At 39.9% G+C, this 26786-nt stretch overlaps 1 pseudogene; it reads left to right on the plus strand.

Annotated features, from left to right (window-relative positions):
* Window positions 1-13727: 13727 nt before the first annotated feature.
* LOC117516616 lies at window positions 13728-20311 on the plus strand (annotated as a pseudogene).
* The last annotated feature ends 6475 nt before the right edge of the window (window positions 20312-26786 follow it).

Here is a 26786-nt window from a genome sequence, read left to right on the forward strand (position 1 = left end):
TGTTATATTTCCAGTGGAGATTTAAAGAGGTCAGATAACAGTGAGTCTATGAACACACACACACACACACACACACACACACACACACACCACACACACACACACACACACACACACACACACAGACTGACTACTGCAGTGCACTGAACTCACCTTGCAGCACCGGTCAGTGAAACCACTCTGTTCCAAAACAGAAAATGATCTGCATTGTATTTTAATATTATCCTTTAACTGTAACCTGGCATCAAAGTGACTGTACAGCCAAATGTAGATTCAAGCAGAAATAATTTATGCAAGACTTATTCAAGACCCTTCAAGACTTGGCCAGTCCGGAAAATCACTAAGGGCCCTTGGGCAAGGTCCTTAATCCCCAAGTTGCTCCCGGTGTGTCATGGACACCTTGCATGGCAGCATCTTGACATTAGTGTGTGAATGTGAGGCATTATTGTAAAGCACTTTAAGCGTCTGATGCAGATGGAAAAGCGCTATATAAATGCAGTCTATTTACAGAAATAATTTATTTCAAGATGCTAAAATGAAGTAAAATTCAAAGCCCTTGATGAAATTGAAGTAAAACATGCATATAACCTCCTGCATGCACATTACAGAACACCCACTTATTCACTTTTGGGGACCATGATGTATCATTACATTATTTAATTCATTCATTAATTAATTTTTTTTTTTGCTCATTCTCAAAATTTTCATGATTGGTCACTACGATGTACAACACTACTGTTACCACAGATTACACTGTACAGCATGCCCAGACTGGGTATCCGGTTATTTTTTTGAGCCACTGAAGCAAACAATCAGGTGCCAGAAATTGACACCTGCTTTAATATCATCCAAAATTGCCTTTACTTTGTTTTTCACATTTTGCAATGCAATTGGAAGATTAGAGAAAGAAAGATGAGGAATTAGCACGTATTCCCCTGAACAGTGTCGACTGGTTGCTCGTGCGGGCTCATAAGTTTGAGATCATACTTATTGCTTATCACAAGGCAAGAGCATGAATTCCTATCACCAAACAGCTTAAAATATGAAGGGAATCAAAATCTTACCAGGGATAATAGAAATCTGCATTCTCACCACTAGGTGGCTCTAAATCCTAAACACAGTAGGTTTAAGTAATCTTAAACACTGTGCAGCCACTGTAAGTAGGAGGTAAAATCCTATTTAAAAACAAAAGTTCTTATTTATGTTCGAGCTCATGAAGATGTAAATGTTGCCTCAGTGTGCGACTGAAGTGCTGGCTGATATTTGTGAAGTTGCACGTCTTAATTGTCCCCGGGTCTAAACAGCAACTTCCATGGATAATTAAACAAATATCTTTTGCAGGCTGCACCGTGAGTGAATCACATAGACATTTGCGAGTCTACACACAAGCAAATGAGAGATGTGTGATGGAAAATCTCTTGTCTGAAGATTTGTTGCGCTGTTTGATGTTGGCCTTTGTGAGTTTAGCTGCACTCTGTGGTAACAGAGTAACTCACAGTGTCACCTGAATTCATTTTATTGTTGTTCTTGTTCCTGCTTCAGTGATGAGGTCAGGCAGACGATTGAGAGCCGCTTGTGGAGGACACTTGTGTTCAACATTACTTTATGACCGCCAGTAAACACAAGTGAGAACGAGCACTACAGTGAGCACACTTATACACATCAGGTCAAACCTGGGAGCATACGCTGATGCTGTGTGCCATCAACCGGTCCAAACACCTTCTGAGTGTAGGAATTCATCTATCAGTGACAGGTGATACATGAGGGTCATGGACTTCATTCACATCAACACTGAGAAACACAGATAGTATGGCTCTGTGTGGGAAATCATTCTGGAGAAGCCATTTTCAGAAATTAAGTGACTCTGCAAGAAGGAGAATAGTGAGGGAGGACATCAAAACACTCATGACAACTTTGAAGGAGTTACAGACTTCTGTAGGTGTGATCAGTTTGTAGTAGTCCATCTTAGCCAAAATTTCCATAACAATTGTGCATTTTGTGATAAAAGCTTAGAAAAAGTACTCCAAATAAAATTGGATATTAAGCCATCATGAAATTTCAACGAATCCAAACTATTGGTTTAGTTAGAAGGATTAACTAGGGAGGACTGAAATTTCATCTGTGCTGTATGTCGAGCATGCATAGCATATTGACAATAAAGTTGACTTTGACTTTTGACTTTGAAAAAAGTCCAAAGTAAAGGCTTTACTTTGGACAAAGTAAAGGTCAAACAAGGTTGACGTCCATTGGATTCTATGATATGTAATTTAATTAATTTAATTTATGCAGTTTATATAGCGCCAAGTCAGAACAAAGCTGCCTCAAGGTGCTTCACACAAGTAATGTCTAACTTTACCAACCCCTAAAGCAAGCACACAGGTGACAGTGGTAAGGAAAAACTCCATCTGATGATTTGAAGAAGAAACCTCAAGCAGACTAGACTCAAAGGGTGACCCTCTGCTTAGGCCATTCTACCAAAAAAAAGGTTTACAATACAGAACACAACAACAATTGACATGTGACATATGTTACCCCGTAACATGATGTCTGAGCATGACAGATGGTGTAAATGATTCCTTTTTAAAACCCTATTAATGAAGCAATGATTTGCACCAGTTTTTACCAAAATTGGAACAACTTTAAGGGCCCCTTTGCACATAGTACGAATAAGTACAACTCAGGGCGATTCACGGCGAAACAGCTCGTATGAGTGAACCACGAAACATTGCGCCGACGGGCAGGCGTACATGATGCTGCTGTGATTGTTCGTGCACGCAGAAACACAGTGCAAGCAGCTGCACCACATCACACTGCTGATGTGTAGAACAATAAAGTAAAAACCAACTGTATAATTAGTGAATATCACTGGGTTGTTATAAATAATACATAAAAGGGGATGTAACACAGAACCCCGTGGTTAAATAACCCTGGTTAAAAAAAAATGCCACACACAGGATTCAAACCTGTAAGCTCTGATTACCAGACGGAAAGTTAGCCACTGCGCTACCATCACTGGCCTGTGGAGGTGCTATATGCAGACACGTGCCTCAGGGAGGAATGTTGTAAGTTCATGTCCTTCCAAACACGGAACGTGTTCTCAAGCTGGGACGTCCAGGAGCAGAGATCTGTGAGCAGACACCCCCCCCCCTTATCTGTTCAGCACCCAAACCAACGTGTCACTCTCTGTGTTATGTGGTCTTTCATTTTCATTATTTGTTATGTAATTGCGTGTGTAGGTATTGTCAGAATTCTTTATATAACTGTCCTGGCGGTGGTTCCTGTGTTTGTAATGTGTGCACTGAGCTGTCATCCAGCTGTCAGTGTGCTGTGATCAGCTGACAGGCCCCTCCCCATGCTGTGTGTGCTCAGACCTCGCTGTCCAACCCCCATGTGATCAGATCTTTACATACATATAAGCATTTTATGCAAGGGGGAGGCGCAAAACATGTGCACACTCGTGAGACACATGCACCACATGTGTGTGGCTTTTTGCAACTACACAGTCATGGGGGCATTTAGACAAATTTCACATCCAGCTCAACAGTGATTGTCTGCTGAATATTTTCGCGATGATAGTGTGAATGTGCCAAGCAATTTGTAAGTGTCAAGCGGGCGGTGTTAGATGTTCCTGTGTCTCAGCTGGAATTTGGCCACACCTGCTGCGAGAGGGTTCGATGGGTTCGCACAGCGCACACTCTGTCTTTCAGCCGCTAGTGTGGTGCAAATAGTTGTAGCAACAGGTGTACGAGGCATTTGAAGCAGCTCAATTTTACGTTTGCATATGATTCCTGCATGTGCAATTCATGTGCAAATCGACATTTGAAGAAGCTATGTGACACATAAGTACTATGTACTATGTACCCTTCACACATATGTACTATGTGTGAAGGGGCCCTAACTTTTGTCCCCTGTACAAACTGAAAATGACATTTGTTATCCTTTTTGCTGTTTTTAGCCCATAACATTCACTCATAGATAGTCCAAACTATATGATCAGACAAATAATATACAAATAATGAATATTTCTGAGTGAAATGGTAGGACTCTTTCACATCATGAAATAATCTTTCCATTGCACAATAAAAAAATTATTTGTTTTATATAACACCTAAAGTAGATCCTTGTCATTTTATTTTATTAATTATTCACAAGAGAAAAGGACTTACATTTTGGTCTGCCTCACTTGTCCTTTAAGGTCAAGAAGTTCAGTCCAAAACAAACTTGAAATTGCACTCCAATCCAAAATTGTTTTCAGCCGGCTTGCAAAAACAGGCAAATACGAGTACTGTATGTACTGTAACATTGATTTAAAAATCATGAAACCAAAGTGATTTGTTTGCATTCATTTCTGATAGTTTAATATGTGTAGTTAAAATATACGGCTGCTGGTAATTCCAACTCAGACTGCATATTAAATCAATGGTGCTATTTGCACACACCAGCGGCTGAAAGACAGAGAGTACCCTTTGAGAGCCCATCCAATCCCTCTCGTGGCAGGTGTCAGCCAAATTCCAGGTGACACACATGAACATGCAACACTTGCTCATTCACGCTATACTACTAAAGGATTATTAACCTCGCTTGCAAGCAAGCAAGGTTAAAATTTTGTTTATTATATGGCTATTATATATACTTCTATAAACACGCAAACTTATGGTATCGCCCGAATATAAAAGCTGCTGATGGTTTTGGGCTCATAGTCGGAACTGTTTTTCTAATTGTGTTTTTTGCTTTCTGGTTTGTAGTGAATGTGGTACGTGATCTGGACCGATTGTCATGATAATGGTCTGATATGGGAAAATATCAGACCAGAAATCAGCCAATCAGAGCGAGTGCAGCATCATAGCCATGTAATAAAAAGAATGATCAAACATGCAAAACAAAAACAAAAGTAGAGTTTTAGGTATTGTTGTAAGTGTAGCCATCAGCATCAGCTTCTGTAGTGCAGGTGTCGTGGGGAGTTATTCGCTGTGTCTTCAACCTGGGTCCAGCAGCAAAACCTGAGGTGTCCATCACGACAGCAGCACATCAAACAGAGAGAAAGAGAGCAGAATCAATCAGTAGGAACAAATAAAGCACTAGTTCCCAGCAGTAAACTGACAGTACACAGAGGATACGTCTGTGGTTGCCGTACAGCTAGCCCCTTGATTTACTAACAGACCCAGAATTCATATATAATAAGGGTGAGATCTGCTCTGTTGTTAATAACACAGATATAAGAATGAGAGGAAAATCGGTTTGGTACAACACAAGAACATCAGTCATATGAAAGGGAAAACAAATGAGTCTTTAATCTGGATTTAAATGACTCCAGAGCAGGTAGATTGTTTCACATAACAAGTGCATGATAAGAGAATGCTCTGTGGCCTGCTGGCTTCTTTTTAACCTGAGAGATACACAGTAATCCTGTGTTGTGCTAACACAGAACCCAGGCCAGTACGTAAGGTTTTATGAGGTCGGTCAGATAAGGAGGTGCAAGTCCATGAAGGATTTTGAATGTTCGTAACAATGCCTTAAAGTCCGTGACCAGTGACCAAGTGTATGACCAGTTCTGGTCAAGGGTGCTGAGTTGGAGGCCGTGGATTCCTACAAGTACCTCGGGCTGGACAGCAAACTGGACTGGACAACCCACACCAATCACCTGTACAGGAAGGGACAGGTCATCTGCAGGAAATAGAGTGCCTTAATTGAGAGAGTGGCGAGAAATCAGAACATGGCGCCATTTTGGTTCCAACTGCGCTGTACTACTGAATGAACCGTTTTGTTTTTGACATTTATTTAAATCATTTAGCCACATACAGCAACACATCCAGGTACAGATGCTGTCAAACTAAATAGAAAAATAGGTAAACTATCAAATTTACATACATTTACAATTCATGATGATTCATTAATTAACTTAAAGCCTGATTTTTTGCTTCTGCAGCCCTGTAACTCCATGTCATGCAATGACGTGTGTGACAGTTGATGGATGATGGTTGGATGGTCTGGATGATGCTTTATTCTGGACTAATTTGACGCTCAACAAGCTTTTCTTTCTACAACCATCACCTCCAATTCAAAGGTAAGCTGAACAACTTCCTCTTTTTCCACACGGTGTTGTAAAATTACAGACTTTTCTGATCCATTTGTACATCAGCGTGCTCACTGCAAAAACTATTTAAAGAGTGAAAGCAGAAAAGTGTCAAATCACAGCCTTTTGTGTCTGATTTAACAGGTGCTCATCCAGGCTGCGGGTCAGAGTCTGAGTACAGTTTGAAAAAAATAAACGGTCGGGCTTTTAATCACAGAAATGACTCCAGTCCCACTTTCCTCAAACTGGCGAGTGTCAGAGCACTGAACTTTAATTTGTACCTCTGTTACTGTGCACGTCCAGGCTGCTCGGGGCTTTTAATGGAAATACATTGCGATCCAGTGGGACTTTTTATCCGATGTGAGTGAAAATCCATTATACAAGATTCTTTATATACGATGTTTATTACATGGAAAACAAGACACGTTTTTTGTGACTGCGAATATCTGATTTTGTACAATGATGATTTGGGTGAGTTTTACTGTACATTGGACTGAACAGTAAATTTACCCCTCAAAACTTTGGCGATGATGTCAGCTTCCATCCCACACATCTGATTTTCTTCCCAAATTTATCTTCTGTTGGGATCTGAAGGGAATCTGTACATCTTGAAGCCCTTGTTGTGTCTATTTTTGCATCCAAATGCACAACAACCCGGCATTTTCAGTGAATAAATAAATAAAATAACTGGATTTACATGCAGACAGATTAACAGCAAATGTTATTTTGAAACCAAGATGGCGCCACGAGTCATGTGACTGTTTTTTTTTTTTTTTGACTCGTCATGTCGCTACTATCTCAATTAAGGCACTCGAGCAGGAAATTCATGTGGATGTTCCACCAGTCCATAGTAGCCAGCGTCCTCTTTTACACCATTGTGAGCTGGGCTGGGGGCAGCACATCCAAGAAGGACACATCCAGGCTGGACAAACTGATCAGGCGGGCTGGCTCTGTGGATGGCATGAAGCTGGTCTCTCTGGTGATGGTGGCAGAGAACACTGGACAAACTGCTGGACATTATGGACGATGCCAGTTACTTTCTGAACACCGTCATAAGCAACCAGAGGAGCCTCGTCAGCCACAGACTGCTCCTTCCCAAATGCAGGACCAACAGACTGAAAAACTACTTTGTCCCTCAGGCCATCAGACTGTACAACTCCTCACTCAGGGGGAGGAGGACTAAGAGGAAGACAGAGGATGGGAATGAGAAGAACAGTAGTAGCCAGTAAAGCAGCATTGATCAGTATGTCTGGTATTTATATGTGTGGATTGTGCTATACAATGCTGCTCGAACCTCAATTTCCCAGAGGGAGTCTTCCCAAGGGATCAATAAAGTTATATCTAATCTAATGTAATCTAATGTCTGACCTTGCAGGGACAGGAAGCCAGTGAAGGGAGGCCAAAATTGGGGTAAAGTCATTCACAAAGCCTTGAAATTTCAGCAACAACTTGCCAGAAGGCACATGGGAGACAAGCTGAGATTTAATGCCTTCTTTTCTAAAAATTCTAATACTTTGTGTGATAAAACAACTTATTTTACATATATTGTTTAAACACTGTGGTTGTAAACTCTAGACAGAAGGACTCCAGTCGATTTAATTTTAATTTTTCTGAAATTCATCAGCAGTCCTGTCATCAGTTTGGATGGATAATTAATCATTTATACCATAACATGATGTCATTATAAAGCACACATACAATATTTGATGAGGAAAAAGGGGACATTTGATAATGGAAAGACAATAAATAAATCAAAAGGTGGGAAAAGGCATGTTTGTGTTTGACAGTCTGAGTAACTTAAGCATGTCAAAAACAGCCAAAAAAGTCCAGGGATGAAGTGGGCTGGAATGTGTTTACTGCCATGTAACAGTTTGCTTAATGCTTGTTTTGAACATCTTGCCTTGTGTGATGCACAGTGCTAGACAGACGACGTCTAAGCAGATGAATTCTCCCTTGATTCACTGTCTCTGTCTCCAGTGTTCTGTCAGTGTACTGCACTGCAAACACACAAGTTCACTTTTCTATATCAGACTAATTCTAAGGAAACAAATGCATTAATATCTGTCCATCAACATTATGAAAGCAGCAAATTTTCATAAAGAAATCACAAAAAATCATGAAAACATATAACATTACTGTGAATCAAAGGGACCAAAAGCAGACATTCAAGAATATTTAACAGTTGTTACATATGCCAAGAGGATTTTTTAGATACACACAAGTCTGCTCAACAGCAAAGCATGTGTTATTTTTAAACTGAGAAACTTCATGTGTTTAACTTGTAGGTGGAACACAGCTTTTATGGGGTTTGGAAGTGTGATAGGAATTGGACAGGGGGGTGGCCAAGTGGTTAGTGCACTTGGTTTCAGTGAGAAAGGTTCCTTGTTCAAACCCTCATGTAATGTGGAGTTGCATCTGGAAGGGAATCCAGTATCGCAGACCAAACGGTCAAGCCCCCCCAAAAATTGGTCCGCCCTGCCTCCACTGCACATGCATCATTTGGGACCACAGCAGCTTGTCTAAGACAGACTCTTTTCACCCAAAGTGATCAAAGGGAATAATGTGATTAAGATGACAAGGTAAAACTTCTTTAATCATTCTGAAGTCAGTTTTAAGCAGAAACAAGGCCGTTTTAAGCAGAAATGAGGCAATAATCAGCAACGCTTTGAAATGACGGAGGTGCGGTGAACGCAGCAGGAGCAGCTCCTCATGGTTGCTCCACTCTGATCGCTTCCTCCGTCTTTTATGATGAAATAATGCGGAATTTATGTGGAAATGATTGTTGTACAAAAGCTTCAGATATCTGTCGCTGAGATAGATGATGACTGGAGTGCAGTTTGAAGCAGAAACGAGGTGATAATCGGTGAAATACTGCCGATGCTCCAAATGTGGCATGCGCAGTGAAGGCAGGGCGGACCGATTTTTATGGGGGACCTTTCGGTCTGTGACACCGGCGTAAAATCAACGTGCACATCCTGTGGCTGTGGTGACCCTGAGTGAAAACAAGGGAGCAGCTACAAAGGTAAGTAAAAGAATAAGAATTGTGTGGAAAGAATGGAACAGAATGAACTGTGATACATTATATGTACAAGAAGAAATCCATATTAAACGTTTGAAAATTAGGCCTTTTAAAATCACAGAAATTAATCTTTATAACATTCTTAAAAAGAAGATGTGTAGTGTCAGGTACGGTATACCAGAAGGCACAGCCCTGTCAGGAAGAATTGGGATGGTTTATAGTGCAGCGAATAAGAGAATATTTAGAGTGGAATCCTGCAAATGGTGATAAAACCATCAAATTCGGCAGAAGTTAACATGGTTTTAGGAATAGTTTGGACCATGTATCATCCTTACTTATCACATTATGGGGTAACATATGTCACATGCCATAGAATCCAATAGATGTAGACCTTGTTTGACCTTTACTTTGAAGACCAAGCATTCAGCACTGTCAACATAATTCCATTTATTAATCCTATTAGCTGAACCAATAATTTGCATCACTTTTTACCAAAACTGGAGCAACTTTAATTTTGACCCCTGTACAAAATGACACTGACCTTTCAATCAATCAATCAATCAATCAATTTTTTATATAGCGCCAAATCACAACAAACAGTTGCCCCAAGGCGCTTTATATTGTAAGGCAAGGCCATACAATAATTATGTAAAACCCCAACGGTCCAAAACGCCCCCCCTGTGAGCAAGCACTTGGCTACAGTGGGAAGGAAAAAACTCCCTTTTAACAGGAAGAAACCTCCAGCAGAACCAGGCTCAGGGAGGGGCAGTCTTCTGCTGGGACTGGTTGGGGCTGAGGGAGAGAACCAGGAAAAGACATGCTGTGGAGGGGAGCAGAGATCGATCACTAATGATTAAATGCAGAGTGGTGCATACAGAGCAAAAAGAGAAAGAAACAGTGCATCATGGGAACCCCCCAGCAGTCTACGTCTATAGCAGCATAACTAAGGGATGGTTCAGGGTCACCTGATCCAGCCCTAACTATAAGCTTTAGCAAAAAGGAATGTTTTAAGCCTAATCTTAAAAGTAGAGAGGGTGTCTGTCTCCCTGATCTGAATTGGGAGCTGGTTCCACAGGAGAGGAGCCTGAAAGCTGAAGGCTCTGCCTCCCATTCTACTCTTACAAACCCTAGGAACTACAAGTAAGCCTGCAGTCTGAGAGCGAAGCGCTCTATTGGGGTGATATGGTACTACGAGGTCCCTAAGATAAGATGGGACCTGATTATTCAAAACCTTATAAGTAAGAAGAATTTTAAATTCTATTCTAGAATTAACAGGAAGCCAATGAAGAGAGGCCAATATGGGTGAGATATGCTCTCTTCTAGTCCCCATTAGTACTCTAGCTGCAGCATTTTGAATTAACTGAAGGCTTTTTAGGGAACTTTTAGGGCAACCTAATAATGAATTACAATAGTCCAGCCTAGAGGAAATAAATGCATGAATTAGTTTTTCAGCATCACTCTGAGCAGTCCTACATATTTGTTTAATATGCACATTGAATGACATATCCTGATCAAAAATGACTCCAAGATTTCTCACAGTTACTAGAGGTCAGGGTAATGCCATCCAGAGTAAGGATCTGGTTAGACACCATGTTTCTAAGATTTGTGGGGCCAAGTACAATAACTTCAGTTTTATCTGAGTTTAAAGCAGGAAATTAGAGGTCAACCATGTCTTTATGTCTGTAAGACAATCCTGCAGTTTAGCTAATTGGTGTGTGTCCTCTGGCTTCATGGATAGATAAAGCTGGGTATCATCTGCGTAACAATGAAAATTTAAGCAACACCGTCTAATAATACTGCCTAAGGAAAGCATGTATAAAGTGAATAAAATTGGTCCTAGCACAGAACCTTGTGGAACTCCATAATTAACCTTAGTCTGTGAAGAAGATTCCCCATTTACATGAACAAATTGTAATCTATTAGATAAATATGATTCAACCACCGCAGCGCAGTGCCTTTAATACCTATGGCATGCTCTAATCTCTGTAATAAAATTTTATGGTCAACAGTATCAAAAGCAGCACTGAGGTCTAACAGAACAAGCACAGAGATGAGTCCACTGTCCGAGGCCATAAGAAGATCATTTGTAACCTTCACTAATGCTGTTTCTGTACTATGATGAATTCTAAAACCTGACTGAAACTATGTCTATATGTGGCCCTGTGATAGAGTGGTGCCCTGCCTCTCGCCCTATGACTGCTGGGATAGGCTCCAGACCTCCATGACCCTCGATTGGAATAAGCGAGTACACAGTAAATTTGGCTGAGTAAAATTTACTCTGCTGGGATAACATTTAGGTTCCATTCTAAATAGAGTAAAATATACTCTATTATAGAGTGAAATCAGCTCTACCGTCTTGTCAAATCAAGTGTTTCTACTCCAATAAGAGTTGATTTTACACTACACTGTGACAGAGTATATTTATTCTATTTGGACTGGTACCAAAGTTATCCCAGCAGAGTAAATTTAACTGCAAATTTAGGTGTATAGAAAATGAATGAAGTAGGCAGTTCTGAAAAAAATTAATTGACCATGCTGCAAGCAGACCAGTGAGTGAAGCCACCAAGGACACCCACAACAATTCTGAATTATTGGCTACTGCGGATACGAGTGGAGGAGAAGTGGGAACGGGCAACATTTGCTTTTTGGCTGTAAAAGTGATGATTTATTCCTCATATTTAAAATAAATTGCTCCATCTCAACTTGTTTGCAATGTGTTTCAGGGCTTTACACATATTCAGGAATGGCAGAGGTGGGACGAAGTCACTGTCAAGTCATTCTCCATCATCAATCTGCAAGTCTCAAGTCAAGTCTCAAGTCAGCTTGCAAACAATTGGTTGTCATTATGTCTTCAGACTTGACTTAGACTTCCTGGTTCATGACTTGAGAGCGACTTGATGGTGACTTCGTCCCAACTCTATAAGCTTATATTAACAAATGAAATGGAGTTGACCACATAAAACATCAAATATGCTGGGTTCATACTACGAGGTCTGTCAATAAAATAACAGTCCTTTTTATTTTTTCAAAAACTATATGGATTCATTCATATGTTTTTCCGTCAGACATGCTTGAACCCTCGTGCGCATGTATGAGTTTTTCCACGCTTGTCGGTGACGTCATTCGCCTGTGAGCACGCCTTGGGAAGGAGTGGTCCCGCCCCCTTGTCGGATTTTCATTTTCTGGAAATGGCGGAATGAAAAGGACTTTTTTTTCCATCAGAATTTTTTCAGAAGCTGTTAGCGGACTGGCACCTGGAAACCATTCGAAAAATTATCTGGCTTTCGGTGAAAATTTTACGGGCTTCACAGACGAATAGGTCTATTAGTACAGCTTTAAGCACAGCTTTAAGGACAGCTTTAACGGACCCCTTTAAGGACACTCGGCGCAACCATGCTCCAAGCTGCGACGATGCAGCACAAGCCACCGGAACCATTCTAAATGGATGGCTCTGTGGATAAGAGACCGTCGTGTGCTGTTTTCTCTGGTTATCACAAGAGCTGGACATCAGCCATTTTCCAGCAGATTTCACTTTTAACAAGAGATTTTGTCATGGAAAGCCGCGCGGAGGCTTCGTGCGTCACGAACGATTCGCTTTGGAAGCGAGGCAAAGGAACACCTCCGTTTAGGCATGTCAGAGGACAAGTTTGGACATGTCTATCTCGGCTTTCAATGCTTACCAGTCCAGTAAGTATCAGTGAAATTGTGGAGAGCTGGACATGTCCAAACTTGTCCTCTGACACGCCGAACGGAGGTGTTCCTTTGTCTCGCTTCATCAGCGAATCGTCTTTACGCGCGAAGCCTCCGCGCGGCTTTCCATGACAAACTCTCTTGTTAAAGTGAAATCTGACGGAAAATGGCTGATGTCCAGCTCTTGTGATAACCAGAGAAAGAGCACACGACGGTCTCATATCCACAGAGCCATCCGTTTACAAATGGTCCGGTGGCTTGTGCCGCGTCGTCGCAGCTCGGAGCACGGCGCGCCGAGCGTCCTTAAAGGGGTCCTTAAAGCTGTCCTTAAGCTGTGCTTAAAGCTGTACTAATAGACCTTATTCTCTGTGAAGCCCGTAAAATTTTCACCGGAAGCCAGATAACTTTTTTGAATGGTTTCCAGGTGCCAGTCTCTAACAGCTTCTGAAAAAATTCTGATGGAAAAAAGTCCTTTTCATTCCGCCATTTCCAGACAATGAAATTCCGATGAGGGGGCGGGACCACTCCTTCCCAAGGCATGCTCACAGGCGAATGACGTCACCGGACAGGCGTGGAAAAACTCACGCATGCACACGAGGGTTCAAGCATGTCTGACGTAAAACATATGAATGAAATCCATATAGTTTTTGAAAAAATAAAAAGGACCGTTACTTTATTGACAGACCTCGTATTTGCACTGAAATAGAATGTAAGGATCCACTGCAGGTTGTTTTGTTTTTTTTTCATGTGCTTGTCTGAAGCCTCCTACTCCTTCAGTGGTGTGTGTCATATTTTTTCCAGGTGTTCTAACTTCCACAATAAAAATGAGTGAAATAAACAACTCTGTACTTCTTTATTCTCCAGGCAGAACACCTGTGGGAATGTGAAAAATGTGATCTGGAAAATCCATTCTACCAACTGATCGACAGAAAGGACCCAACTACTATGGTATCCACAGCCCTCCTCTGGCTGGTGCTGATGTGTTTTATCCTTCTGACCATTGGTGGGAACATGCTAGTATGTTGGGCTGTTGGGCTCAGCCGTCGATTATGGAGGATTGGTAACTGCTTTGTGGTGTCCTTGGCTGTGACGGACATGCTGCTGGGGGCTGCTGGTGCTTCCATTCTCTGCCTCCGTGCAGTTGCGCAGTGGGAAATGGGATCTTGGAGGAGCCTTGTGTAACATATACATCTCATTGGATGTCATGCTGTGTACATCCTCCATTCTGAACCTGCTGGCCATCAGCGTGGACCGATACCTGGCGATTTCAGCTCCCCTAAGATACTCCCGGCGGGTTACCCCACTCACAGTGACACTGGCCATAATTGCCATGTGGGCCTTGGCAGTAACTGTGTCCTTTTTGCCCATCCACATGGGGTGGAACACAGCTGACTACACGGTGCAACATCTGGACTGGGAAATGGGAGATGAGGACGACAAGGGACGCTATTGCCAATATGAATGGATTAACAACTATGTTCTTATCTATTCCCTTGGGTTTTTTTACATACCACTACTGATAATGTGTGTAATGTATTTTTGCATATTCCAAGTGGCACGGCAACAGGTCAGTAATTATGCTAAATTGAATATGTTGTAGGGGTGTCTCAAGGCAAAGCCTGGATACCCATTTGGATTGGGTATAGCGCCATAAAGTCATATCTACTATATATCAGATCCTTTGTTTATTCATTTTAAAAGTCAGAAAATGTTTGTTGTTGCCTCAGCATGGCCCAATGCCACATTTTCTGACAGATGAATACCTGTTATATGTACATCATACAATTATCTGAGGAGTACTAGCCATCACCAAGTAGGAATATGCAGTAACTGAGTATACGTATCGATAGAAATTATAATTCAAATAAGGTTCAAACACTTTGAATAGTTTATTTTATCCTGATGGTCTCTGCTTTCAAGATATATTAAGTTCAACCACACCTGCCCCTAGTTTTGTACAGTTATTCATGAAAAATAATCACAATTATTTTTTAAATAATTTTAAGTGTTATTGCGAAATTGACAATTAAGCATTGTATTGTATTGATTTATACCCTGTCACACATAGCCAGAATGAGGCCGAATGGCATCAGAATGACAATTTGGCCCACATCCAAAAAGTGTTGAGTTGCAGTTTGAAAACATTCTGACAGCCATATGAGTCCACACAGTTTTGACCCAATCAGCCGGCGGCCCAGAGGTGTGTTGAACATGTTCGAAACCCTGCGGGTGCCATCGAGATGTGGGACACCTATCCGATGACGGTCCATGTGCAGTCTGAGCACCATCTGACCACAATTTACATATTGTGATGCTGGCAAAATAGTATCTGAAATGATTTTAGCACGTACGAGGGGACCTGAGATGGATCTGGCATGGCAAAGCCTGCTATGACCTGCACGTGCCATGTATAATAATGCCACCTCCATGCCCCCACCTCACCCCTCACTTGACCTTTTGGCTAAAATACTTCCTACAGAAACCTCTTTCGGGCCTTACAATTTAATTTGCTACAATTTTAATTCTTTAATAGGTGAACCATTCAAAAATGAGAGATATATTTATAAATAAAATATTTTGAGGGGAAATTAAAGCACTGTGTCAAATGCTTTACAGGTATATCATTGGTATGATTTTTATTATTTATATTACAACTGTGGCATTTGAAAGTGCTGGGATTCTGGAGATGGCATTTCACAACACTTTATTAGCATTCAATTGGTCTGGTGGTGGTATTTGGCGTTATTATGCTGTATTGCTATGGTTATGCTAGGTTATGCTGTATCTTCCATTCCAGCTTATAAATTAATCAAAAACCCAGACAGAGCTTTAATTCATTTGAAAGCTTGACTCTTAGTCTTGTCCATCCAAATTGGAAGTCCCAAAAACCAGTTTTATTTGTTATTATCTATCGTCCATCTGGTTGTTACTGTGAGTTTCTCTGTGAATTTTCAGACCTTTTGTCTGACTTAGTGCTTAGCTCAGATGAGATAATTATAGTGGGCGATTTTAACATCCACACAGATGCTGAGAATGACAGCCTCAACACTGCATTTAATCTATTATTAGACTCAATTGGCTTTGCTCAAAATGCAAATGAGTCCACCCACCACTTTAATCATATCTTAGATCTTGTTCTGACTTATGGTATGGAAATTGAAGACTTAACAGTATTCCCTGAAAACTCCCTTCTGTCTGATCATTTCTTAATAACATTTACATTTACTCTGATGGACTACCCAGCAGTGGGGAATAAGTTTCATTACACTAGAAGTCTTTCAGAAAGCGCTGTAACTAGGTTTAAGGATATGATTCCTTCTTTATGTTCTCTAATGCCATATACCAACACAGTGCAGAGTAGCTACCTAAACTCTGTAAGTGAGATAGAGTATCTCGTCAATAGTTTTACATCCTCATTGAAGACAACTTTGGATGCTGTAGCTCCTCTGAAAAAGAGAGGTTTAAATCAGAAGTGCCTGACTCTCTGGTATAACTCACAAACTCGAAGCTTAAAGCAGATAACCCGTAAGTTGGAGAGGAAATGGCGTCTCACTAATTTAGAAGATCTTCACTTAGCCTGGAAAAAGAATCTGTTGCTCTATAAAAAAGCCCTCCGTAAAGCTAGGACATCTTATTACTCATCACTAATTGAAGAAAATAAGAACAACCCCAGGTTCTTATCAGCACTGTAGCCAGGCTGACAAAGAGTCAGAGCTCTATTGAGTAGAGTATTCCTTTAACTTTAACTAGTAATGACTTCATGACTTTCTTTGCTAATAAAATTTTAACTATTAGAGAAAAAATTACTCATAACCATCCCAAAGACGTATCGTTATCTTTGGCTGCTTTCAGTGATGCCGGTATTTGGTTAGACTCTTTCTCTCTGATTGTTCTGTCTGAGTTATTTTCATTAGTTACTTCCTCCAAACCATCAACATGTCTATTAGACCCCATTCCTACCAGGCTGCTCAAGGAAGCCCTACCATTAATTAATGCTTCGATCTTAAATATGATCAATCTATCTTTATTAGTTGGCTATGTACCACAGGCTTTTAAGGTGGCAGTAATTAAACCATTACTTAAAAAGCCATCACTTGACCCAGCTATCTTAGCTAATTATAGGCCAATCTCCAACCTTCTTTTTTCTCAAAAATTCTTGAAAGGGTAGTTGTAAAACAGCTAACTGATCATCTGCAGAGGAATGGTCTATTTGAAGAGTTTCAGTCAGGTTTTAGAATTCATCATAGTACAGAAACAGCATTAGTGAAGGTTACAAATGATCTTCTTATGGCCTCAGACAGTGGACTCATCTCTGTGCTTGTTCTGTTAGACCTCAGTGCTGCTTTTGATACTGTTGACCATAAAATTTTATTACAGAGATTAGCGCATGCCATAGGTATTAAAGGCACTGCGCTGCAGTGGTTTGAATCATATTTATTTAATAGATTACAATTTGTTCATGTAAATGGGGAATCTTCTCACAGACTAAGGTTAATTATGGAGTTCCACAAGGTTTCTGTGCTAGGACCAATTTTATTCACTTATACATGCTTCCCTTAGGCACTATTATTAGACGGCATTGCTTAAATTTTCATTGTTACACAGATGATACCCAGCTTTATCTATCCATGAAGCCAGAGGACACACATAAAGACAATTGGATGACCTCTAATTTCCTGCTTTTAAACTCAGATAAAACTGAAGTTATTGTACTTGGCCCCACAAATCTTAGAAACATGGTTTCTAACCAGATCCTTACTTGGATGGCATTACCCTGACCTCTAGTAACACTGTGAGAAATCTTGGAGTCATTTTTGATCAGGATATGTCATTCAATGCGCATATTAAACAAATATGTAGGACTGCTTTTTTGCATTTGCGCATATCTCTAAAATCAGAAAGGTCTTGTCTCAGAGTGATGCTGAAAAACTAATTCATGCATTTATTTCCTCTAGGCGGGACTATTGTAATTCATTATTATCAGGTTGTCCTAAAAGTTCCCTGAAAAGCCTTCAGTTAATTCAAAATGCTGCAGCTAGAGTGCTGACGGGGACTAGAAGGAGAGAGCATATCTCACCCATATCGGCCTCTCTTCATTGGCTTCCTGTTAATTCTAGAATAGAATTTAAAATTCTTCTTCTTACTTATAAGGTTTTGAATAATCAGGTCCCATCTTATCTTAGGGACCTCATAGTACCATATCACCCCAATAGAGCGCTTCAGTCTCAGACAGCAGGCTTAGTTGTAGTTCCTAGGGTTGTAAGAGTAGAATGGGAGGCAGAGCCTTCAGCTTTCAGGCTCCTCTCCTGTGGAACCAGCTCCCAATTCAGATCAGGGAGACAGACACCCTCTCTACTTTTAAGATTAGGCTTAAAACTTTCCTTTTGCTAAAGCTTATAGTTAGGGCTGGATAAGGTCACCCTGAACCATCCCTTAGTTATGCTGCTATAGACTTAGACTGCTGGGGGGGTTCCCATGATGCACTGAGTGTTTCTTTCTCTTTCTGCTCTGTATGCACCACTCTGCATTTAATCATTAGTGATTGATCTCTGCTCTTCTCCACAGCATGTCTTTTTCCTGGTTCTCTCCCTCAGCCCCAACCAGTCCCAGAAGAAGACTGCCCCTCCCTGAGCCTGGTTCTGCTGGAGGTTTCTTCCTGTTAAAAGGGAGTTTTTCCTTCCCACTGTTGCAGAGTGCTTGCTCACCAGGGGTCGTTTTGACCGTTGGGTTTTTCCGTAATTATTGTATGGCCTTGCCTTACAATATAAAGCGCCTGGGGGCAACCTGTTTGTTGTGATTTGGCGCTATATAAATAAAATTGATTTGATTTGATTTGATTGTATTGATGATGATGTACTGATGATGGTCTTTTTAGGGGAGGTGATGGTTTAGTGGTTAAGGTGTTGGGCTTGAGTCCAGAAGATCATGGGTTCAAATCCCACCTGACTGGAAAATCACTAAGTGCCCTTGGGCAAGGCCTTTAATCTCCTATTGCTCCCGGTGTGTAGTGAGCGCCTTATATGGCAGCACCCTGAATTGGGGTGAATGTGAGGCATAATTGTAAAGTGCTTTGAGCGTGTGATGCAGATGGAAAAGCGCTATATAAATGCAGTCCATTTACCATTTTTTATTTAATTTTTTTAGCTAAAAAAATGAAATTACTTTGACACAGATTTTTTTAGCTAAAAATTAATTAAAAAAGACCATCACCAGATCAATACAACATAATAATGTCAAACGCCACCATCAGACCAATTGAATTCTAAATACTCCCAATGTTCTATAGCATGGGTAGGCAACCTGTTCCAGAAAGAGCCATGAGGGTGCAGGTTTTTCTTGCAGCCACTGACTCCACCAGGTGATTTTACTGATTAATATCACTTTGAGCAGATGGAATCAGTTAATCAGTGAAATCACCTTGTGGAGTCAGTGGCTGCAAAGAAACCTGCACCCTCATGGCTCTTTCTGGAACAGGTTGCCTACCCCTGTTCTATAGGAATACAAACGTCTTTGGGCACTGCACTTATTATTGTAAAATAAACAGAAAGTGTTTTTACTCAGAGGCTGTATATAACAATAGATTCAAATGGTACCCACATGCATTAGAGTGAAACTCACAATTGTAAAGTCATGAAATTGAATTTATATCAGCTCAACTAGTGATATCAATCATCAAGTCTCAGTACAACTGCACATCATTAATATATATATATATATATATATATATATATATATATATATATATTGTTGTTGCTGTTGTTATTAATCATCCAAGCTCTCTAACCTTTGCTTATCAAATCTTTTAGGTACAACGCATCCGTGCAGCCACTCCATCATTTGCACGGATGGCATCAACAGCGACCATAGCACGAGAACACAAAGCTACAATGACTCTGGCGGCGGTGGTTGGGGCATTACCATTTGCTGGTTTCCCTACTTCACCTTCTTCACCTCATGGGCTTGAGGGCAGAAACTATTATCCCACCCAATACACTGTATTCTGTGGTCCTGTGGTTGGCCTATTTTAACTCGGCTCTGAATCCAATCTTGTATCCAGCCTTCAACAGAGATTTTCGCAGAGCCTATGGAGAGCTGCTTCGCTGCAGACGAACCATTCTGCAGAAAAATGCAGTTTTCCCACTGTGCATCCATGCAGAGGCAGTTTTCCCTGATTAATGGTCACAGGGCTTCCCAGAAATATCGGGATCAATTGGACTCAGTTAATAAGGACAGCTGGTCAGAGGGCAACAGTCTAACTCTTCACGAGTGGAGCGGCACTCCTAGCCAAAATAAAATGACACGGAGCTGCTGATGTCGTACTGCAAAGCAGTTTCTCTACATCTCCACACAACCACATGCAGTCGGTGTGAGCATGTGAGCAGTGTTGGTGCTTGGTGCTTCGCTCAGGGAGACTTTGACACTGGTTTGTGACTTCTACTGACAGTCGGCTACAGATTATGAATTGAAAAGCTGTTCCACAATACAAGGTTCGCTAATCATTTACAGTGCCAGTGCCAAAGATGACTGAAAAGTGGCACTTTAAGTAAAAAAATTAAATGTGACAAATTGAAGAGAGGGTGATTTTTATGTATTTGTATACAGTATCTGTGTTACTTTATTAATATAGCAGCAAGAGAAGAAAAGATAGACACCCAGGAAGAATAGACTTGGCTCAGTTGCTTTGAATTGCTAAAAATAATGGAGTACAGTAAGACTCAGTATGTTGTGGGGATACATTTGTTTTTCCTGCAAAAGTAATCAATCATAGGAACATTTGTGAAAATCCATCCACAATTAGCACTTTGTGATTTGGTGTTGTATAAGTAAACTGAATAGAAAGTAAAGATATTGATCCCTGTCTGGTAAAATGAAATTGTCTCAGTTGTGCATAAATAATGCAAATGTATTTATTTAGACTCCTATCTGGGAAGTGGTGGTATACTGATAAACATGATATCTGATATACAGTCATCATGTTAAGTGATTAAAAAACAAAATAAGAGTTATAATTTATTATAATTAATCTCATTTAACTGTATGTATAATTTAAGAGGGAAAAAAAAAATCAAATCATGAGGCACTTCAATCCATCCAGCTATCCATTTTCTATACCTCCTTACTCCAATTTGGGGTCATGGGGGGATGGAGCCTATCCCAGCAATCATAGGGCGTGAGGTGGGGTACACCCTGGACAGTGTGCAAGTCTATTGCAGGGCCACATATAGACAAACAAACACATTTCACAAGGCACATAGACATAAAAATGTGAGGCTCTCAGAAACACAGAAACAAAGAGAGAAAAATTGCATTCATTAAAAACCCTTCCAGAATTAAAATATTATAAAAAAAGACTGTAACCTATGAACTTTACAAAATGGCACTTCATTACCACTATGGGGATAATTCATTCCTGCACTGTAGAGTGTATTTTTATACATTTTTTATATCACCTCAGTTAGGGGATAGCTTCTGTCTGATGTATTCAATTTCACTTTGCATTCAGGATTTTTTTTCTGTGATTTCAGAATACAGCGGTAATCCTGTGGCCATTGAGAGTGAAAAAGACAGAGTAAAGGATTATTACTGACTGCAAGGTCTGTACGGGGAAATATCAAAACCGAGGTGTAAGTACAGACCGAGCAAACAGCGAAAAAAAACAGAGGTCTGATATTCCTGTACAGATGACCAAGTGAGGTTAGTAATTTGTTTATTTTATGGTTTTATATATATATATATATATATATATATATATATATATATATATATATATATATATATATATATATATATTGCTTACAGATGGTCCAGTTGTGAGCTGGTAAGCTTTCAATGTGTTTTTTTCAGATGCTGTTTAGATATTTATGGAGTGCATTCATGTCCGACTTGCTTTTTCTAATCGCGTTTTTAGCTTCTGGTTTGTAAAGAAAATACACATTTCGGACTGATTGTCATGGAAACCGGTCCGATATGGGAAAATATCCGACCAGTAATCAGCCAATCAGAGTGCGCGTAGCGTCACAGCCATATAATAATAAGATATATACATCTGTGACATATGTCAGAGTGGTCTCAGATGGGCTGTATCAGACCTAAATAATCTTTATAGAAAAATAATACGAGGTCTGGTCCGTAAAGTTATCGTACCTTTTATTTTTTTCAAAAACTATATGGATTTCATTCATATGTTTTACGTCAGACATGCTTGAACCCTCGTGTGCATGCGTGAGTTTTTCCACGCCTGTCCGGTGACGTCAGTTCGCGTGTGAGCATGCTTGTGGAAAGGAGTGGTCCCGCCCCCTCGTCGGATTTTCATTGTCTGGAAATGGTGGAATGAAAAGGACTTTTTTCCATCAGAATTTTTCAGAAGCTGTTAGAGACTGGCACCTGGAATCCATTTGAAAAATTTATCTGGCTTTCAGTGAAAATTTTACGGGCTTCACAGAGAATAAGGACTTTAAACTACAGGTTTAAGGACCCCTTTAAAGGACGGTCGGTGCGCCGTGCTGCGAGCTGCGATGATGCGGCACAAACCACTGGATCATTTCTAAGCTGATGGCTCTGTGGATTATAGAACCGTCGTGTGCTCTTTCTCTGGTTATCACAAGACCTGGACATCAGCCATTTTCCGGCAGATTTCACTTTTAACAAGAGATTTTGTCATGGAAGCCTCGCGGAGGCTTCGCGCGTCACGACCGATTCGCTGATGAAGCGAGACAAAGGACACCTCCGTTTCAACGTGTTAGAGGACAAGTTGGGACATGTCTATCTCGGCTTTCAGTGCTTACCAGTCCGAGTGAGTATAAAAGAACTTGTGGAGAGCTGGACATGTCCCAACTTGTCCTCTAACACGCCGAAACGGAGGTGTTCCTTGTCTCGCTTTAATAGTAACAAAACGAATTGGATATACTGGAGGTATATATTCCACAGAAGTGATGCCAAGTACTATCTGACATTCATGTAAATATCCTTCCACACTAGATTTGTACAACATTATAACAAAGGTCATTTTGACAAATCAGTGATGTCATGAAATTGGTAACTGCAATGATGAATGAATTAAAGCACGTTTATACTGTGTTAATGTGTGTGTGATCAATGAAGAAGATGTTTCACAGCACAGATAGAAGATGGCCTTTATCCTGTGATGCCTCGTCTCTCTGTGAGAAGGTGTTTGTTAAACCTGACGGAAACATAGAACATCATTAGAAGATAAATGGCTCTGCAGAGATAAGATGTTCTAAGCAGTGTGTTTCCACCAGATGGCACTATTGTTTCTAAAACACTGGTGGTCAGTCACACACACAGGAAGCATGAGGAGTCTGCTCTGGAATTTATTTCTCAAATAAGTGATTGTCTCAAATATTGGCACAGTCTCAACTCAAACGTGTGCTGAGATTTTTAAAGATATATTTTTTTCCAAAAGAAGTTGCTGTAAATGTTGGAACTCGGATTTCACCTCCTTCCTTTATGCTTGATTATTTACGTACAAGCAGATGTACCCCTCTTGGCCTGAGTGAAGAGTAGTTACCAAGTTTTAAGCAGTTGGAATCAGCACATCTAGAAGGTGGTTGAGGCTTAACAACACTCACAGCGTTCTTTTCCAGTTATTTAAAAGTACTGTATACGTGACACAGACACATGGACGCATCCAAAGCCACATGGTTTAGTGATAAGTACTGATGCGGGATCACTTCCTGCCTGGGCTTTTCTGTGTGGAGTTTGGGGTGTTCTCTCCGTGTTTGCGTGGGTTCCCTCCAGGTGCCTGGCTTCCTCCCACATCCAAAGACATGCAGGTTAGGTGGATTGATCTCTCTAAATTAGCCATAGGTGTTAATGTGTTTGTCTGTCTATATGTAGCCCTGTGACAGACTGGCATTCTGTCCAGAGTGCACCCCGCTTCACACCCTGTGAATGGTAGGATAGGCTCCAGTTCCCCTGTAACCCTTGACTGGAGGTAAGCAGGTATAGTGAATGAATGAATTTACTTATGCAGCAATGTCTGGAATAAAACCCAGTCAAAAATACACATTGTAAAAATGTCAGGGCCCAGCCATTAATGGAACACATTACTATATATTTTGGCATGGCTGTGGTTAAAGACCTGGGGCCTCATGTACAAAAACGTGGGTGAATTTCCAACTGAAACATGCGTATGCTAAAACCCACAAACTGTTATACGCACCAAAATATTCAGATGTATCAACGTGTGCGTAACGCATGGATCCAGTACGTTCCGCTTGTACATCCCACTGAATGCGGAACTGAGCACACATACAGATGTATCAAACTCCTCCCTATCCACGCCCCTATTTAAATATGCATATTCATGTAAATAGGCCCTGGGAGCTGGGATTCCCCATCCGTCAGATCAGTCAACAAGAACACAGAAAAGAAATTATACCGAGTATGACCTACAGATGATGGAAACTAAGTGGAGACACAGAGGGATAATTTATTTCACCATATTCTTTAAGAGCCAAAATCTGTAACTTCAAATGGTGGCTTAGTAGGGCACTTTTGCATAGATGACGCTTTTTATGTTAGAATGTGATATTGACGATTTTCATTTGGCCATATCTCGTGCGCCCCCTATAGATTTCAGTGAAATTTGTTTTATTAGTTTCTCTTAAGTGTCCTAAGTAAGCCACTGCCATTTGTGCAAATTTGGAAAGAATATGCATAAATGAGCAAGGCTTGTTCAGGGCACAGGCCCTGGGAGGGTCGCAAATGTAGCCCAAAATGCCAAAAGTTGTGACTTGAAGCACCACCTATAGGTGGCGGCGTGGCGCCCTCAGTTAGCCTTGAAAAATATAACACTAAATGGGAGAACTCCATCCATACATTCATATACCATAAGATCAGTGAGGCTTACTGAGGGCGCACAAAGATATTCAAAGGTCAAAATCCACATTTTGACTATGTCACTGTTTTGGCCCCTGTAACCCCTACCCTAAAAAGGGCCGTAATTTTCCACCCGAAGGGATCTTTGGATAAAAAATGTAATTTTTCTCCGTTTGGACAATATATCTTCCTCTAAAAAAAACTTCAGTGGCCTACTGAAACATGACAAAAACTTCTGAAAATGTTTGAGTATACCGATCACAGCATTCTGGACTTGGAACAGGATATTGACCTGGACAATAATTTTTTCTCCACCATTAACAATAATTGTTGCTACTACACAGATGATCAATACAATCAAGATATTAAATCTGTGGGTAAACTATTAATTATTCATTTTAACAACAGAAGCTTGTATGCAAATTTAAAAAAAATTAAGGACTATGAATACTTTTGCACAACCTTTCAATATCATTGCAATATAGAAACATGGAATATACTGAATGAATACTGAAAGAGGAACAGACTTTGAAATGGAGGGTTATGAACTTGCATATAAAAACAGAAAACAAAGATGATGAAGGAGTGGCTATATATATTGATAAAACAGTTTTTAAGGTTATAGAGGGAATCACAACTGTGGTGGATAATGTTGTTGAATGTTTATCAGTTGAAATCTGCAAGAAAAATAAAACACAATATTATTGTGAGCTGTATATATAGAAACACCAGATTCTAGCATGGAATTTTCAGTGAATGGATGGAAAGTATGTTTTCTAATATAGATAACAAAACAGTTTTTATATGTGCAGATTGGAACATTGACCTGTTAAATGCCAACAACCATAAACCTACAAATGAATTTATCGATACAATGTACAGTATGTGCTTTTTTCCCAGAATCATAAGACCCAGTAGGATTACAAATACTTCTACTACTCTCATTGACAACATATTTACAAATGACACTGATAATAAGGCAACTAATGGATTATTAATTAACAACATTAGTGACCATCTCCCAGTATTTACAGTTAATAATATAAACTTTGGGGTAAAAAAAAATAGAATATAGATGAGTAAAGACAGAGGAATCCATAAACACACTAAGAAAAGAACTGTTGGAACAGAATTGGGATACAATATACAATGATACAGTGTTGATTATGCTTACAATGAATTCTTAAAAACATTTACTTCATTATATGATAAGCACTGTCCATTTAAGAAATACAACAACAAACCGGCATATAATATTTCCCCATGGATGACAAAAGGGTTAAAAAAAAAAACACTTGTAAAAAGAAGAACACTATACAAATATTTTATTAGACAGAGAACTTTCGAGGCAGAATGCAAATACAAAAAAATATAAAAATAAGTTAATTAATATTGTAAGGGCATGTAAGAAAGATTATTATAAGAGGATATTAAAGGACAATAAAAATAATATTAAAGAAACATGGAAGGTACTAAATAATGTTATAAGAAATAGCAATATGCACAATAGTTTACCTAAATATTTTATTGATAAGGATATAGAAAGTTATAACATGGATGAAGTAGCTAATAGATTTAATGAATTATTTGTGAATGTTGGACCCAAATTAGCAAAACAAATCCCTGATACTGGGAAATATAGAGAGTATATGCCAGAGAGAAATCCTTGTTCTTTATTTCTTAAAGCTGTGACAGAACAAGAAATACTGGATATTGTCCTTAAACGTAAGAATAAAAAATCTACAGATTATAATGATATTGATGTCACTATGAAAAAGGTAATTGGGGGCATCTCCAAACCATTACGTGCATATGTAATGTTTCATTTCACACTGGTTCATTTCCAAATAAAATGAAAATAGCCAAGGTCATACCTCTACACAAAACTGGAAACAAGCATAATTTTCACTAATTATAGACCGATCTCATTACTACCACAATTCTCAAAAATACTGGAAAAACTTTTAATACAAGATTGGACTCATTTTAGAAAAACACAACATACTTGCAGAGAATCAGTATGGATTTAGGTTAAATAGATCAATAACACTGGCAATAGAGCTAATTACAAATGCTATAGATCACAAGAAATATGCTGCAGGGGTGTAGACTTGAAGAAAGCATTTGACACAATCAAACATTATTCTAAAGTCACAATTACTC

Source organism: Thalassophryne amazonica, chromosome 9 (genome assembly GCF_902500255.1).
Source record: "Thalassophryne amazonica chromosome 9, fThaAma1.1, whole genome shotgun sequence".
Classification (NCBI taxonomy): Eukaryota; Metazoa; Chordata; class Actinopteri; order Batrachoidiformes; family Batrachoididae; genus Thalassophryne; species Thalassophryne amazonica.